The following is a 19,963-nucleotide window of genomic DNA, read 5'->3' as shown; positions in this document are numbered from 1 at the left end:
CTGAACTGGTGAAAAGTGGGCCACTTTGGTCAACTTGTCAACTGTCACCAAGATGGCATCATGGCAACGAGATGACATAGGAAGACCAATGATGAAATCCATGGATATAGTATCCCACTTCCACTCTGGTATAGCATGAGACTGGAGAAACCCACTTGGATGGCGGTGCTCTGCCTTGACTCTCTGACACTCAAGGCATCGGGCTACTAACTCAACAATGAGCTGCCATATTCCTGGCCAATGATATAATTGTCTCAAGTCAACATGCATCTTCTTAAGTTTGGGATGTGCTGCATAAGGAGCTCTATGAGCCTCTGTGATAATGAACTCTTGCAAACCTCTGGAAGAAGGTACATAGATGTGCCCTCTATGGCGTAATAGTCCATCAGACTCCAAGGAATAATCCATATATTTCCCTTCTAGAGTTTCCTGAGATCGTATTACTTGACAAACCTTTAAATACCATCCATCCTCTGGTAACTGCTGCAATATCCGATCTCTCGAATCCGTGCCCATAGATATGGTGTATACCTCATGACATCTCCTACTCAAAGCATCTGCAACTACGTTTTCTTTCCCTTTGATGTAGTGAACGTCAAAATCATACTCGCACAAGATCTCCATCCATCTCCTCTGATGTGCATTAAGGTTCGGCTGAGTGAATATGTACTGAAGACTCTGATGGTCTGAATGAAGCTCAAAATGATGGCCTAAAAGGAAGTGTCTCCACCTCACAAGTGCATGCACTACTGCTGCAAGCTCAAGGTCATGAGTAGGGTAGTTAAGCTCATGAGTCTTAAGTTTCCTAGACTCAAAAGCTATAGCCCTACCATCCTGCATAAGGACTACTCCTAATCCCTCTAGGGAAGCATCTGTGCAAATAATGAAGTCAGTTGAGGGATCTGGTACTACAAGGATAGGTGCACTAGTAAGTGCCTTTTTGAGTTCCTGAAAGGCCCTCTCGCACTTCTCTGTCCACTCAAATTTCTTCCCTTTAAACTGAAGAGAAGTAATAGGATGTGCGACTCTAGAGAATCCCTCAACAAAGCATCGGTAATAACCTACTAAGCCCATGAAGCTCCTGACCTCTGTCACACCAGTTGGCACTGGCCAATCCATAATAGCTCTGATCTTGGATGGGTCTATTGAGATCCCATCACCGGAAATAACGTGCCCAAGGTACTTGACCTCTGATCGAAAGAACTGATTGTCCCTCAAACACTGCAAAACCTGTCTCAGGTGCTCCTCATGCTCCTTCTCATTCTGAGAATATATCAATATATCATCGAGGAACACAATCACAAAGTGGTCCAAAAATGTGCAAAATACCCCATTCATGAGGCTCATGAAAATAGCTGGAGCATTCGTAAGACTGAATGGGATGATGGTGAACTCATAGTGGCCATATCTAGTATGAAATGTGGTCTTGTGGATATCGCTTTCCACTATCCTCAACTGATGGTATCTTGACTTCAGATCAATTTTGGAAAATACTTTGGCACCTTGAAGTTGGTCGAATAAATCATCGATCCTAGGCAAGGGATATCGATTCTTGATGGTTACTTTATTCAACTGACGATAATCCATGCATAATCGAAGAGATCTGTCCTTCTTCACGAAGATGACTGGTGCACCCCAAGGGGATACGCTAGGAAGAATGTGACCCTTCTCTAGGAGTTCCTCAAGCTGCATCTTGAGCTTATTAAGCTCATTTGTGGTCATCCTATAAGGTGCTCTTGAAACTGGCTCAGCTCCTGGTACAAGGTCTATATGAAAGTCAATCTCTCTACGGGGCGACATCCCATGTAGCTCTGAAGGAAACACATCTGAATATCCCTTAAGGATAGGATGGTCATCTATCAATGTTTCCTTTTCATCCTCTTCCCCTCTATCACTGATAGTGATGGCAAATAACTGACATCCCTTTTGCATGCTCCACTTAAGCTGCATTGCAGAAATCATACGAAGAGACACAGGTCTCTAAATCCCTATGATTACTATGGGCGAACCCTGATCATCCTCACACTCAATCACTTTTAGGCAGCAATCCATCTTGGCATTGTGGGCATAAATCCAATCCATGCCAAGTACAATGCCATATGATCCAGGTGGTGTAACTCTAAGGTCTACTAGGGTGGTGGTATTTCCAATTTGAAGCTAACATGCCCTAACCTCTGATTCCACTGACACTTTAGCCCCTGAAGCTAACTCCACTTCCCAACTGACACCCTGTCTAGTTGCCACTAGCCCACAACGCTCCACAACCAATGAAGATATAGAGGATTCAATAGCTTCTGAATCAAATAATATAGATACACTGTTACCTCTGATCATACCTGTAACCTCAATGATTGTGGCCTGGTGCTCTACCAAGTGGTTGTCAACTACTGCAAAGACTCTATGGGACCTGCCCATATCTCCAACTATAGGCTCTGATGCTGCCATCCTCTGATTCCCTGCCATCTGACCCTGAGCACACTCTCTCACCATGTGCCCCATGGCTCCACATGTGAAACAAGCATCGCATGCCTGAAACTGGATGCCCTAAGGCCTAGAAAAAGACTGTCCCCCTATCCTACTAGAACCAATGTACCCACCCCTGGAGGACTGCTGAGTCCTCACCGGAGGTGTGTAAGGAACTTGAGATCACTGATCTCACCTCTAACCCTGAGACTGCCACTGCTTGGGCTTTTCACCCTACTAATTCTGCGGAGACCTCTGCCTCTGGTTCTATTGTGACTGCTGCGGAGGAGGGGGTTTGGAGAACCCCTATGTGTTTCTGTTATTTCCCTTCCAATGGGGTTTCTGAAACCTGTATGTCTGGGGTATAGGGTTTCGGTTCTGGAATCGATCCCTGGTATCCTGTGGCCTGATCTGAATCTCCTCTGCTATCAGTGCCTTCTCCACGACAACCCAAAGGCTCCTTGGAGCGGACATCCTCACTGGTCCTGCTATGCCGACATTCAGCCCTCTGATGAAACAGTTGACGAGAAGATTCTCATCTTTTAGGTAGTCCACGTAGGGCAAGAGCTCGAAGAATTTGCTCTCTTACTAGGTCACTGAGAGACCCTTCTGCTGGAGGTCATGGAATTCGTCTATCCTACGCTATCTGTAATGCTCTGACAAGTACCTCTCCCTGAACCTCTTTGTAAAAATCTCCCATGTGAGAGTATCAGCAACTAAACCATACTTGTATTCCTCCTGTCTCCACCATGTGGAGGCCATCCCTCTCAATAGGTGGACTGCTACACGTGCCTTTAGATTGCTCTTGTAAGAGCGCAATGCAAAGCACCTATCAAGGCTCAATAGCCAAGCCTCAACTTCTACCCCGTCGGTAGATCCCCCAAAAGATGGTGGCTGAAGGCGCATAACCTCCCTGATAAGATCTCCTGGATCCCGACGCGATCTCTCATAATATACTGGCTCTGCCACTAGAGGTGGTCCTAGTAGGTGCACAGACTCAGGCTCATTCCCACCCTGACTCTCTACAGGAATAGGAGGTGGATTCCTGCTCCGTTCCCTATCTGTCGATCTATGACTCCCTGAGTTCTGATTTTCAACATGATGATCCTCTACTGGAAACCTATCCTGGACTATACCAATCAATTTCTGGAGTGCTTCTAAGAATGTTTCAGTTTGGGTCAACTGGCTGTTCAGGAGGAGCCTCTGGGTTCACTTCCAGAACTGATTCCTCCCTATCTACCTCTTTGCGTGCTATGCGTACACACCTAGGACCCCTTCCGTGCTTGCGAGCTTGTCGCATAGTCGGAGGCATCCTTCAAAGAAAAATAAAAATAAAATAAATTAAATACCTAATTTCTTCGGAAAAATATTTAATTAATTAATTTTAAATATCCTAGAAAATTAATACAATAAAATCAATTAAATATTTAAAGTGAAACGTAATGGAGAAAGGTTCCAAGTGTTGGAAACCTTGCTCTGATACCAAAATGTCATGCCCAAACTTTTGGGCATGAACGGGATATATATTTTTTTGTAAATCACAACTTAATAACATTAAATGTTGCTAATACAAGACGCACTATCCAGTTTTGTCTTAACTATGTTTGAGTTAACTTAAACCACTAACTCAAGTAAAAGAAAATAATTTAAAATTAAATGCGGAATACTAAAAAGATTATTTATTACCTCATCCTTCTTTAATCAACAAATTAATTTAACCAAAAATCTCTAAATTAATTCACAAAGATAATGTTGCTCCCCAATAACCATTAATTACTTTTAGGAACTAATTAAATTAGTCCTAGCACTTAGATTCATTAATGTCTATATTTATATTTTAACATTTAATTAAAATGTGTCTAGACTAAATCGACTAGAGGGGGTAATTAAATACATAATGAATATTTTCCTATAAAGTTTAATCTCCTCATTTACCTATATTTGGGTGGACTAAAAATATCCCCTTATAGTCAAAATAACTTATAATAATTTTTATAAGTTCCTAGGTAATTAATCTCCAAATTATTTACAAATTTAAAAAGAAAATAAACGTCATAATAAATTATATCCATATGTTTATTACAAACATATCTGTAATATAAACATCTAAATGATTAAATTACAATTTACCCTATCCACCCATATTATTTTAACTCTCTCTCTCTCTCTCTCTATATATATATATATATATATATATATATATATATATATATATATATCTATCTATCTATCTATATATATATATAATATATTTATATTTTCCCATTATTAAAAATGTCCATGAAAACCCTAATCTTCTTTATTATTATAAAACCCCCTTTTATTTTATTTTAACCACATTACTTGCCCTAACCCCAAATTTTTTGGGCTAGGGCTTTATTTTTTTTTTGATTTCAAAATTTGCAGGGCCGAACGAAATGCATGGTGGGGTTTTTAGGAGAGGCGGCTTTGGAGGAGGCGGCGGGTTCTCCTTGGCCGCCACTGTGTGTACACACAGCGGCGGCGGCGGCCGGGTGCCGCCCACTATGTGTATACATAGTGGGGTTCACCCCCCCCGAAAACCCCTAATTTTTATTTATTTATTATTATTTTATATATATATATATTTTTTTTGTTGAGTTTTTAAATTTTATATATATATATATATATATATATATATATATATATATATATATATATATATATATATATATATATATATATATATATATATATATATATATATATTTTAATTATACTTTTATATATTTTAGATGCTCTAGATTTCTAAGGTTAAATTTTTTTCATGCAAATGTATGGTGTATATTTAAAAAAAAACAAAACTTTTAACAGATCCATTAAAAAAAATTCCAGATTTAAAAAAATGTACTCTTTTTTTTTATATATTGTTTAGCTAGAATTGAGATAACTAATTAGTTTAGGTTTAATTTTTGTAATAAATGATTGACAAAATCCAATAAAAAAATTAAACAACAATCTAGAGAAATATGATATTATTTAATTCAAATAATCTGTTTAACCCTAGATTTTATTTTCTGCAAATAAACAAATGACATAATTAAATATATTTATCCAGCAACTATATAAATAGGTTATTATTTAAAATAGATAGACATTTAACTTTAGATTTTAATTTGCTACAAATAAGTAATAGACAGAGTAAATCACTATATTTTCACTTCCATAAATAGATCTAAATGTTTTATTTTTAGTCTACTACATGCATGCTAATCTATTTCATTTGTTTTCTAATATTTTTTTTTTAAATGCATAAAGGGATAAAATAAATTTCTTGCTTTTGAAAATATCATAAACACAACAAATGTTATTTTCAGATCTATAGAAACTAAACCCAGAATACTCATTTTTTTTCTGCAAAATAGCATAATGAAATATTACATTTCTTTAAAACGTATTTAAAAGACACTATTGTCAACTTTACAATGGATCTCTCATTTCTAATAAATGAGGTCTTTAAAAATAATAGATACAACATAGTTTCCCTTTACATTGCTGCAACTTAAAATGTAAATATTCCATTTTCCAAATCTTTTTCTGCAACCACATAACTCCAGCAAACTTCCACTTGTCCTATTCTTTTATTCCAACAACCACATAACATTAGTAGAAGAGGGTTGCAACCCTGATGGTTTTATTCATTTTCAACTTTTGAATCAATCTGCTCAAACAGTCCGCCAAGATAGTTAAAAGAATAGGCGAGATAGGGTCTCCTTGCCTAAGACCCCTAGAAGATTTAAAAAATCTGGACGAAGATCCATTAATAAGAATAGAAAAATTTGGAGTAGATATCAATTCTCTAGTAATTTTAATAACCTTCTCATCAAATCCAAAGGCCTCCATGAACCTAAAAAGATTCTGCCAATCCGCTCTATCATAGGCTTTTGCTAGATCCAATTTTATAAGAAATCCCTCTTTGTTTACAACATTAAGAGAGTGGATATTCTCATGCACAAGAATAATAGAATCCAAAATCTGCCTACCTGGGATAAATCCTTTTTGCTCCTCAGAGATAAAAAAAGGGGAGAACAACCAACAATCTAGAAGTACTTTTGAAATACTCTTGTAAAAATAATTACAAAGACTTATTGGCCTAAACTTTCCCATAGAATCAGCTCAATCTACCTTAGGAATTAGAGCAATAAAAGTAGAAGTGCATATTGATGATTGAGTTTGGGAGATGGTTTATTGGTCTTATTTCCTAAGTTTGAGAATGGTATTGTTTTGATCTTCTTGGTTATGAGATGTTTACATACATGTTGATTACATGATAAATACATTTGTTTGGTCCAAGGGATTGAACTGGTTTGGGTTTTGTAATGGATTTTAATTTGGGGGTTTGTGGAGGAGATCATACTTGACATAGTTGGAATTTATAGGTGTATGTAGAAGGACATGCTATAGGTTTTGATTTGTATTATTTCTCTTTGGGCTTGAATAATCTTCCTATAAGTTCAGTTTCAGATTACATTAGATTTGAGGTTGTTTGGAGCTATGCTGTTATTAATTTGTGTTCATGTGTTGTCATGTGGGATATGACATGGAGGTTCCTTTATCTCTTTTTTTTGTTGGTTGTGAAGAACATGGGAGAGTTATAGATATCTGTAGTGAGAGTTATACTTGCAGGTTATTGGTTTACATTTTATACATATTGTTGTAGATTTTTCTTGATACTACATGGTTATGGTTAAAATTTTTATATAATACTATTAGTGGATTCATTTTAGATTTTCCATTACCTATGCCGTGGGAGTTTTTAGGTATGTATGCGATAGTTATGACACTTGGGGCTTAAGGTTGCATGTTATGGGTTGTATATGCTGATGATATGAGATTCACTTTATATGGTTTATATATACCTTGGAGGTATAGATAGTTGGATGTGTTAGCACTTGTTGTGGATGCTATTTCATCTATGATTATTGGTTTTTGATAGCTACCACAGAGTTTGATACTTTTGGACTGAGTGTTTGTGTTTGGATATTAGTTGAGGTAAAACTTATATTTCATTGTGACAAATTGTGTGGCTTTCTCTTTGGATGGCCTCTTCTATGTCCAATGGTAGTGGCATAGTGGAGGGTGAGAGAATTCATGTATGAGATGGTGGTCATTTTGTTTCTTTTTGCAAGTATCTTGATGGAGCACATGGAGCATTTATATTCTATGATGTTATACATGGCTAGAGGTATTGTTCCCTTGTTTATGTTGTGGTTGCTTATTGTCCCTTATGTTATGTATGCAACAAGTTGAAGAAATTTTTGGAAAATAGGTGTTGTACACCTTGCATAATAATTTCTATAATTATAATTTTATATTTATTAGGTTAGTTGTACATCGATATGTAATGTAATATTTGTTTATTATGTGATGTTGTGCTGGATGTGTAACATGCAAGGATTCCCTTGAAATATTCTTGGGGCTCCTTGATGAGTTGTATTGTAACATTGAGTTGTATAGTGCTGGATATTGGTGGACTCTTTATATGCCCTTGATACTCTTTGCTTCTTATTTGACTCCTTATATTGATACTCTCTTTGATATTAGTGGAATCATTATAATTACTTTGATGATATTTATTCAATACTTTGGATTAATTATTGAAGTTAGGTTTTTTATTAGCTTCATGATTATTCATTGTTTAGGAGATGTGGTTCATGTTTATTTCTTATTATGATTTATCATGTGCTACCCCTAATTCAATGTTTGCACTAGATGTGAATGATGTTGATGTAATTTATTATGTGATGTCCTTGCTATGTTGTTTTACTATTGTGGGTGTTAAAGAGATGATGCCACAACACTCATTTTATGAGCGAGGTGTGATGTTGTGATTCTCTTTCACCTGTTTGTGTACCTTATGTTATATATGTTATGTATAGACATTTAGTGTTATGCAAGATGCAGGTATAGGCATTGACTTCACTTGGTATCACAAGTCTGAGCATGCCTTTAATCCCAATGGTAGTTGATCAGAGGTGACATTTAGACCCTACTACATCTTAATGCTAGTCAGTGTCCTATTTGAGTTTCAATGTTGTTGGCTAGACTCGTCTATTAGGACTGGTAAATTTTGTCCTCCTTTGGCTTGCTCAACCATGATTATTTTTTCACATGAAATTTTTTGACAAATTTGGGCTAAATGTTTAAGCCTTAAGTGTCTTGAGCTAGCTTTGGTTCCACTTTGTTGTTGACTTGTCCAGTCAGTTTCATCTTTTGTGAAGGGTCCTTTTTATGGGTTTATATTGATATTTTGACTAGTCCCTTCATATATTCCCTAAGATGCTTTTATCTACTAACTAGGTTATCCCTAGGACCTAATTCTATTTTCCTAAGTTTGAACTACATGACCCCTTGACCCTTTATTTTGTTTTAATTTTCCCAAGTGGTTGAAATTATGCCTCATAGAACCTCCTTGTTTCCTCATGACATTCTTCATTGATCCCAATGTTGTAGTGCTGGTGTGTGGGTTGATATTAAAGAGAATAATGGATGATACCCCATAACCATTCCCTATTGATAAATATTCATTGTGTTGCCACACGGGTGTGCAGGGAAGAAAGGAGCATACAATATATTGGCCTCGCAATCTCACAATATTATAGCATGTTGCCAAGTCAAGCATGCATGTATAAAGGAGGAAAAGTAGAGGAAGAGGTCGAGTAAGATATTAAACCTTTATTACCATGAAGGCTATGCAGAGTGGATAAAGAACTTTGTGGGCATGCTGAGTTGAAGAGAATCAGTGTAGGGTGGTCGCTCCTGATTGACTTGGAATGAATGTAGATGTGGGAGGAGTCTTGCCACGTTGGAAGGGTGAAATATGTTGTTCACTATTTTGTGGTGCCATGTTGGACAAAGGAGTGTTGATGAAGATAGTCAAGATCCTTTGAGTTTTCCAAGAAAATAGGAGGATTAATGAAACGACATTAAAAAAATGCTGGCACCATGATAAGTTGAGATTTTAAATATTATAAAGCTAGGCAGATCATCTCTAAATAGGACAATAAGAAAATTTCATGTACGATAAGCTCGAGGGATAAATAATGGCAATATGAAAAGTTGCATGAGTATGGGTAGTAGATTATTTTGAAAGAAATAATTGAACTGGTGGCTAGCTGACTATATAGGATAAGTTTCAATCTTTTGAAAAGACACAAAGCAGAAAATAAATTTTGTACGGATGATACTGAAAGCTTGGCTATATTTAGAGATTTTTATTTTAGAAGCATTGAGCTTTTTCTTAAGTCGGTGACTAATGCATTAGTCAAGAAATGTTATAAAAACTTCCCTCTATGCTTATTCGAGAATAGTTTCAGTGATGGATCACTTATATGGAGAGAAGGATTGTGTGTTTAAAATGTGCAAATTCTATGATACCGAGTGGATGATACTTTAGTGAGCTACCTTGTAACTAAAGGGATATTGAAAGGCAGTGTCAGTTGCAAAAGGCCTTTCAAGAGCTATGTATCATATTCCCTTCATCATTTGATGATTGAGAGGCAAAGGGATAAGAGTGGAGAACAATGAGAGTAGGGGATAGCCAACTCTAGAAAAGAGCCTGTTAAATTCAATTTGATTGCTAGAGTTGGAACCTCTGTTCTTATTAGAACATTACCTGGTGAGATCCTCTTCTAATTTTATTAGCTTCTTTTCTAGTTCTATGAGCTCTTCCTTTAGGTTTTAGGATGCTTCCCTTCTATTTTTGTGGAGTTCCTCTTCTAGTTTGCGGATCTCCTTTGCTAGTTAGTATTGTGCAAGTCTTCCATCCTTAAAATCATCAACTACATGATGGTGGCATGACTCAAAGTAATTGGAATTCAATGGTGTTTTATTCTATACCTAGATGGTTTCTTGTACACACATAGTCTGATTTTTTGTCCTATTCTAAATTTGTAGTGGGAGTTTTCTTTTATGCATATAATCCACATACATGTCAAAAGAGAAGGGGCCAGTTATAAGAAACCTGAATCTTGTTGCATTCCTTGTGGCTATAAAAAGAATTCCAATACTATAAAAGAGGATTCTAGTGGGTGCTTAATTTGGAGGGGATACAACTAGAAATAGTATTAGTAGTTTCAGAGTCATGGAGTAAGTCTAAAACAATGAAGAATACAAATATTTTGACAAGTAATGTTAATTAGTTTATGATCTATCATGGATATTCTACAAAAATTGTCTCCATAATGTGTTTCTTATCTTACATGAGTGGAAATATCAAAGGTTTTGTTATTTGTCTTCACAAAAATCTTGTAAATGCGTAGCAATGTCTGTGGGTTCTCTTCAAGGAAGAGATTAATTTCCTTCATTTGTGTTGCAGTAATTTTAGGAATATAATATGGATTTTGTATGTAGTAAAAATAGGACCTACACTAATGCTAGACATTAGTACTACAAGAGCCCACTAATTGGGATGAATTGTTGTTTGACATTTACATTCTGATAGGGTTTTGGCTTTGCATCCTGGATTAGGCACTGGTTTGTAAAATTCTCACAACCTGATTCAAGGAAATTCAAAATATTCAAATTCTCTTTCTCTCTATCTTTTTATTTCCCATTTAAGTTATTTCATGTTTGATATCTCCAAGGTGATTGAATTATAAAGAAACATGTTGTGAGAGTATTATTATTGTTCTATCTTTTCATGTGTTAAAAGTGGAGATTCTTATTTTGTTATTCTTAGAGGTTAGCTAGAAGAAATTGGATTAACATTGGGAAACTGATAAAGATTGAATACCCATTGTTTGTAAACTTGAGAATTATCCACCATTGACAACCCGTAACTATTTTTTAAGAATGAAATAATAATGTTGTATGAACTTGTGATTTGGGAATACCCTCCCAAATTTGGTGGAGCTCAAAGTGAAGAGGGATTGTCTAAACCCTCTTGTGTTGTGTTTTCTTATCTCAATTTGATGTAGGAGCATCCCTGGTTCACAACAATCTTGTATCAACCAAAAAAATTTTCCTTTCTATTTTGTTTGCAGTTTCAGTTTTCTTTCTATGTGTCCCGATTTTGGCTCACTGGACCCTGTGGAGTTGGATTCTACTTGAAGACTTGATCATCTTTCTTGCTTTCAAACCACATCTCATTTGGATCATTTTCTGGCAAGATATTGCCACCGGTTTCCATGACAGTTTCTTGTTACCAGTTGTTCCTTTGTTGGTTGCCTGAGACCTATTATGGTGATCTACCAGAACCCATTTCGAAGCTTGCAGAGACTTGAGCGTTGATCTCGATGTTTCTTGGCATGTGGCCGACCTCCTGCATTTCATCCTTTGGATTTTCTGAAGGAATGTCTTGATGGAGGCCGACCTTGTTCATTTTGCATGTTAGGTCTTGTTCTTTGAGTTTTGATCCCTTTGGGTCAACCAGATCTTTTGGATATATATATATATATATATATATATATATATATATATATATATATATATATATATATATATATATATATATATATATATATATATATATATATATATATATATATATATATATATATATGCCATAATCATGCCTTAGAATGCAATCAATTAGAATCAATCAAAGTATCAAATAGGTAGACTATGCCTAGAAGATATATCTTTTGATTCAAGGTCCCAGTTGTGACCTATTCTACCAGGTCTGGGTGCCAGTATATTGTAACCCAGTTGTTACCAGTTGGATGTAATAATTTTTCATGCAATAAAACTATTTGTTCTGCATTGCCTCCAACCTATTTGTGTGTTTCCATTGTGTTTACTCTTGTTGACCAGTCTGGATTGATCTCTTTGAGATCCCTCCTCACCGGTGACTGCTTCAAGTGGTATCAGAGAAAATTTTCATTTTGGAGGTTGTGTGTCCTAGATTTTGTTGTAGGGTGGCAGATTTTGGATATGACTTGCAATTGTAGAGGTCTAGCATGAATCAAAGGTGCGAAGAGGAAATAGGAATGGTGGAGTGTGTGGGAATGCAGACCCTGCTGTGATGGAGATGGTGTGAGGAATAGAAGCCTGGTTAGAAGCCATGGAGACAGCCCAGAGAAGAGGTTGACATATTGAAGATGTAACTAAAGATGAAGGAGAAGAAGCCCCAACAAAATAAGTAAACCTACCGGTGGTTGATCTAGATGAAGAAAGGTTTTTAAGGGTTTTGAGTAGGGTGAATACTAAACCTCATTTTACCCCACTAGAATATGATGGGAAGCTAGATTCAGATGAATTGATGGATTGGATCTCAGAGATAGAGAAGTATTTTGATTTTGAAAACATTGCAAAAGAGAGGAAGGTGAAATATGCCTATACCCAGTTGAAAGGTCACGCATCTCTTTGGTGGGAGCATTTTCAAGTTGATAGACAAAGAAGAGGTAAAGAAAAGATTAAGATGTGGGATAGAATGATTGTTAAGTTAAAATCAAATTTTGTCCTGATGAATTATCAAGTGGATTTGTTTCGGAAGTTGCAGAACTTGAGATAGAAGGAATCTAGTGTGAAGAAGTACACTGAAGCATTTTACAAATTGAACATCAGATCCAGACAAGTTGATGATGAAGTTGAACAAATTGCAAGATATTTGAATGGATTGTGGATGTCTATACAAGATGAACTCAATATGATCAAATTGGAGAGTGTTGAAGAGGCTTACTAGTATGCACTAAAGGCTGAAGAGAAATTGAACAAAAGACATGAGCAGAGACAAAGAGGTAGGGTTGGAAGGTTTACCAGAGGAAGATTTCAAGGAGGAAGAGGAACCAGTACAGATCAGAACAAGGACAAGGAAGTGAGTAAAGAAGGTAATTCATACCAGAAGGATGATATAATTTTCTACTGGAGGAGAGAACTGAATGGTTACCAGAATGAGAAATTTAGATGACAAGACATGAGGACATTTAGAGGAACTTTATCTAAGTGTGGAGGAAAAGGAAATCGTGCATTTGAATGTTAGAAGACAAAGGCTACCAAAAGAGCAGCAGTGGTGGAAGAAAACCCAACCGGATATGAAAATAAACTAGAAGATGGAGAACTCCTGATGATGATGAAAGCTTTGTGTCATACCGGAGGAGATGAAAAACCCTTGCAGAGGAAGAATTTGTTCAAGAACAAATGTAAGGTATCCGGTAAGTGTTGTAAAGTTGTTATTGATAGTGGTAGTTTAGATAATCTTGTTTCAGAAGAGATGGTGAATAAGTTGAAATTGGAGAGATTGAAACACCCTAAGACTTACCATATAGCATGGATTTAGGATGAACATAATTTGTTAGTAAGAGAACAATATTTTGTAAAATTGAAAATTGGGAATTATCATGATGAAGTTTTGTGTGATATTATGCCTATGGATATTTGTCATCTTTTGTTGGGAAGACCATGGTAGTTTGATAGACAGGCAATACATGATGGGAGAAAGAATACATACACTATTGTGGCCAATGAGATGAAGCAAACCTTGTTACCTTTGGAGGAACCTTTGAAGGGTGAAGTCTGTACAAATACCAGAATCTGTTTAGTAGATGGAAGAAAATTCATGGATGGACTGAGACATGGGAATTTATATTTTGCCTTAATAACTAAGAAGAATAAGAGACCAGAACTAGAAGGAGAGCACCCTAAAGAGATAAGAGATTTGCTGATAGAATATGAGGATATCATTTCAGATAATGTTCCTGATGGATTGCCACCCGTTAGAAGTATTAGTCATTGCATGGACTTGGTTCTCGGAGCTAGTTTGCCTAACAAAGTTGCACACCTTGACACCAACATAGAATGAAGAACTGAATAGACAAGTGCATGAGCTGTTGAAGAAAGGTTTGATGAGGGAGAGTCTAAGCCCTTGTGCAGTACCAACAATATTTAGCACCTAAGAAGAATGGAGAATGGAGGATGTGTACTAATTCAAGAGAAATAAACAAGATCACAATGAAATACCAGTTTCCTTTGGCTAGGATGGATGAAATAATGGATTGTTTGAGTGGAACAAAATACTTTACAAAGATAGATTTAAAGAGTGGATATCATCAGACCAGGATCAAAGAATGTGATGAGTGGAAGACATCATTTAATACAAATGAAGGACTATATGAATGGTTGGTGATGCCTTTTGGATTGACTAATGCATCAAGTACTTTCATGAGGCTGATGAATGAGGTATTAAAGAAATTCTTGGGTAAGTGTGTTATTATGTTTTTGGATGACATTTTGATTTTCAGTAGAACAAAAGAGGAGCATTTGTTGCAGTTAAGACAAGTTTTATAGAGGTTGAGAGAAGAAAAATTGTTGATCAATATCAAGAAGTGTACTTTCATGAAGGATGAGTTCGTCTATTTAGGATTTGTGATATCTGAGGATGGTTTGAAGATGGACCCTTAGAAAGTGAAAGCCATTGTTGAGTGGCTTACACCGGAAAACATTGGAGAGGTAAGATCATTTCATGGATGGGCTAGTTTTTACTAGAAGTTTATCATAAATTTTAGTTTAGTTTGTAACCCTATGACTAAGACCATGAGAGGATATCAGAAGGAATTCAAGTGGACCATCAGAGAAAACAAAATTTTTAAATTGTTGAACCAGAAAGTGATTGAGCAACCTGTGTTAGCTTTATTGGATTTCAATAAGGTATTTGAAGTGGATTGTGATGCAAGTCGAACAAAAATAGGAGTAGTTTTGAGTCAAGAAGGGAGAGTAGTAGCCTATTTCAGTGAGAAATTGAATGATGCCTGGAAGAGATATTCAGTGTATGATTTGGAATTTTATGCCATAGTTCATGCCTTGAAGAAATGGAGACACTACTTGTTGCCTAAGTAGTTTGTGTTGTATACAGATCATCAAGCTTTGCAATATATGAATAGTCAGAGTAGGTTGAATCAGAGACATATGAGATGGGTAGAATTATTCCAGAGTTACACCTTTGTGTTGAAGCATAGAAGTGGGAAATCTAACAAAGTTGCTGATGTATTGAGTAGGAGAAGGAATTTACTAACAGAAATGAGAGTGATAGTATTAGGTTTTGAAGATTTGAAGACCTTGTATGATGAAGACTCAGATTTTGCAAAACCTTGGAAAGCATGTAGAGAACTGGTTATGGTTGATAGGAGCAAATGGCTGGATTATTTTATTCAGGATGGGATGTTATTCAAGGGAGTTCAATTGTGCATACCTAAGAGTTCCATGAGAGAGAACCTAATAAAAGAGAAACATAGTGGAGGTTTAGTTGGACATTTTGGCATTGACAAAACAATTGCATTAGTGAGTGAGCAGTACTTTTGGCCCTAAATTCATAAGGATGTTAAGAGATATGTGCAAAGTTGTAGAGTTTGTGAAGTTGCAAAAGGTAGTAGTCAAAATGTGGGATTGTATAAACCTTTGACAATACCAGTAAGACCTTGGGAGGATATAAGCATGGATTTTGTACTTGGATTGTCTAAGACACTGAGAGGGAATGATTCTATATTTGTGGTAGTTGATAGATTTTCAAAGATGGCTCATTTCATACCTTGTAAGAAGACATCTGATGCATTACATGTAGAAGACCTATTTTCAAGGAAGTGGTGAGATTGCATGGATTACCTAAGAGTATAGTTTTAGACAGAGACACTAAGTTTGTTGGCTATTTTTGGAGAACACTTTGGAAGAAGATGAAGATATTTTTGAAGTTCAGTTCTACTTTTCATCCACAGATTGATGGACAGACAAAAGTAGTTAACCAGAGCTTGGGAAACTCGTTGAGATGTTTAGTGGGAGATAAAACCAGAAGTTGGGATTTGATCCTTGCACAAGCATAATTTGCCTACAACAATTCAGTGAATAGAAGTACCGGAAAAACACCTTTTGAGATTATTATCGGAGTGCATCCTAGAGGAATAGGAGATTTGAGAGACATTAGTAGTGAAGACCAGAATTGTTTAGAAGTAGAAGATTTTGTAGATCACATGGAAGAATTGCATATTTAGGTTAAACAAGTTTTGGAAGACATGAACAACAAATATAAAGAGAAGGCAGATGAGAAAAGGAGACATAATGAATTTGAAGTTGGCGATGAAGTAATGGTATATTTGAGAAAAAAGAGATTCCTAGTTGGAGCTTATAATAAGTTACAGATGAAGAAGTTTGGACCCTGCAAGATTTTGAGAAAGTTTAGTTCTAGAAATGCACATGAAGTGCAGCTACCAGATAGTCTAAGCATTTCACCTATATTCAATATTGTAGATCTTCATGAGTACCATGAACCAGAATTCAGTGAGGATAATTTTGTAGACCTTGAGAAACAATTGCCTCAGAAGGAACTGGGTCAGATTGAAGATATTTTGGACTATAGGATTGGGTGTAGTACCCAGAACAGTCAGTACAAAGAATATCTTTTGAAGTGGAAGAGCAAACCAGTTGAAGATTCATCTTGGATTTCTCAGGTAAAGGTAGACTGCCTTGGTTTCCCTCTGACCCCAACAAAGTGAGAGGCTCACTTTTCATTAGCCCCAGATGTCTGATGCAGGAGAATCCTTGGTTCAAAATAATCTTGCATGAACCAAAAACATTTTCCTTTATGTTTTGTTTGCAGTTTTCAGTTTTCTTTATTAGTGTCTTGATTTTGGCTCACTGGATCCTTCAGAGTTGGATTCTACTTGAAGACTTGATCATCTTTCTTTCTTTCAAACGACATCCTATTTGAATCATTTTCTGGCAAGATATCGCCACCAGTTTCCATGACAATTTCTTGTTACCGATTGTTCCTTTGTTACCGGTTGCCTAAGACCTATTTTGGTGATCTATCACAACCCATTTTGAAGCTTGCAAAGCCTTGAGAATTGATCTCGATGTTTCTTGGCATGTGGCCGACCTTCTATATTTCATCCTTTGGATTTTCTAGAGGAATCTCTTGGCGGAGGCTGACCTTGTTTATTTTGCACGTTAGGTCTTGTTCTTTGGGTTTTGATCCCTTTTGGGCCGATTGGATCCTTTGGATCGATATATATATATATATATATATATATTTATATATATATATATATTTGTAATCATGCTGTAGAATGCAATCAATTAGAATCAATCAGAGTATTAGATAGATAGACTGTTCCTAGAAGATAGATCATCCAATTCAAGGTCTCGGTTGTGACCTATTCTACCAGGTCTGTGTGCCGGTATGTTGTAACCCAGTTGTTACTGGTTGGATGTAATCAATTTTCATGCAATAAAATTATCTGTTCTGCATTGCCTCCATCTTATCTGTGTGTTTCCACTATGTTTACTCTTCCTGACCAGTCAGGATTGATCTCTTTGAGGTCCCTCCTCATCAATGTGTGCTTCACAATCTGTAGATAGGTTTGAGATAATAATGCAAAATCCTCTAAATCCCATATTTTAGGCCTTATGATCTCCCTTAGGATTACGGGTAGCAAGAAAAATTGTCAACAAAAATGGTGACTCTGCTAGGGAAATAAGTTGCAAATCCATTGAAATGAGGGGTCCAGAAGTCCAAGAATCTGAAAGTTTATTTGAGATCTAGAGTTTTCAAACCTAAAAGAAGGTTTTATTGTAGCTAATTTGAAAATATTTGTGTCTGTACTATTGGAAGTAGCCTAGAATGAAGTGAAGCTTCAAATGGTTTCCAATTGTTGAAATTTTTCCGCTACCAAGGAGGTGGCGACTTTGAAATGAAGAACGTGATGGAGATATGTAGAAATTTATAGTTCTACTATGCTCTTAGTAAAAAATGAAGAGTCTAGCAGCTGTTGGAAATTTTTCAGGTATTCTCATAATTGTTAAAGAATTTATGATATGTTTTATAGTAGTTATGATAATGTAAGATTTCAAGTGTTCCCTTCAAGTGATGAGAGTACTAAATTAGGTAAAAGTTATTGTTAGTTTTTACATACTTCTCTATTGTTATTTGCATTTTGTGACTTCTGAAAGGAAGTATGTATGTTTCCTAGAATGAGATCTTAGTTGTTGTCATGTATAATGTAATTTTAAGATCCCTTGGTTTTAAAGAAAAAATTGTAAGAGCAATAGTATCATGATGTATCAATAATATGAGCACCCTTGTATGGATCCTAATGCGATTGTGCCATGTAATAAGCTTCTTCCATGTAATAGAAGAATGTTCTGTGCTGAAAGATATATGGATATAGACTTTAATGGCATTGATGGCTTCCCACATACCATACCACCTGATATCATAGATAGGCTCCCAAGGTGCGATGGTAATAAATATGAAATAGTGAACAAACATCTTCAACAGTTTAGTGATTTGATAAATATATTGATTTTTTGCCAAATCAATTAGGTCTTGGGAAGAGTTTCAATAAGTTTTTAATGAGTAGTTTGGTGAAAGAATTTGTGTATTCTCATTGCTCAAAGATTTCATGGATATTCTCGTTGAGAATGAAGAATTGGTCCCTAAATATAACCTTAGGTTTATGAAAACACTAAAGATAATTCCTAAGAATTTTTGACCTCAGGATGCAATGGCAGTGGTTGTATGTTTCGACACATTTGACACAAAGATGAGTTATAGGTTGAGGAATGAAGACCCAATTAGTTTGCATGAATCTTTTCAGATTGCAATGAAAATTGAAAAGGTGTCAAAGTATGAGATGATTAGGGGTTTCAAGCCTAGAAATAGAGCTTCATATGAAAGTAAAAAGTGTAATTTGGGGAATGATAATTATATTTCTGATAATTGCCAGTCTATTGTCCCAAATTTAATTTTTCCCCCAAATGTTGTTAGTAACCTTACAAATGTTACTTATGAGCCAACATGATGATAGAATGTACTTGAGTAGATCAAATATAATTCAAGATCTGGTTAGTTCTTTTATGCCAATCCAACATTTAATACACAATCAATCATTTGGTATGCAAGTACCTGAAGGAACTATTTCATGTGAACCCCAGCTTGATGACCAAAATCAGATAGAGTTCATTGATATAAATTAAATTGATCCTCAAATCCTTTCTCAACAATATACAGAGGTGATACATTCCATAGTGCACTTGGAAATATTTGATTGACTATAAGACTATGCAGATTTTCTATTATGAAAATATTGTGTTGGTAAAGGCTCATGAACTTTTCTTGATGACAACGATGCAAGAGAGAAATGAAGGGGTATTAGTGCATGAGAAATGATGCATCTTGGGGTAAGTAGGCAACGTTTGAATTATGTGGATTTAGCAGGTATTATAGAGGAGGGCCTCAATTGTGACATCCTGATTCATCTTGTGTTATCCTACAAGATGATATGAATCACATTACTTGCAGGCCCAATGCTCACAGTGCTCTTTATGGGCCACATTTAGAAGCGTTTGTAACCCATGAGCATGATAGTAATGACACCTTTTTTGATAAAGAGGATGTATGTTTTGGGTTTTCCCATGATATTTCAGTTAGTGAGTCTGATTGTGATAATTATTATTCTTCTGCTTAAAATGACTTGTATGAAGTGGAGATGGAATCATAAGTTTCAATGATCCAAGCGAATTCTTAGATATTGGATCTGTTAATCTGAATGAGGAT

The sequence above is a fragment of the Cryptomeria japonica genome, chromosome 4, assembly GCF_030272615.1.
Source record: "Cryptomeria japonica chromosome 4, Sugi_1.0, whole genome shotgun sequence".
NCBI lineage: Eukaryota > Viridiplantae > Streptophyta > Pinopsida > Cupressales > Cupressaceae > Cryptomeria > Cryptomeria japonica.
Note: the sequence above shows the minus strand (reverse complement) of the source record.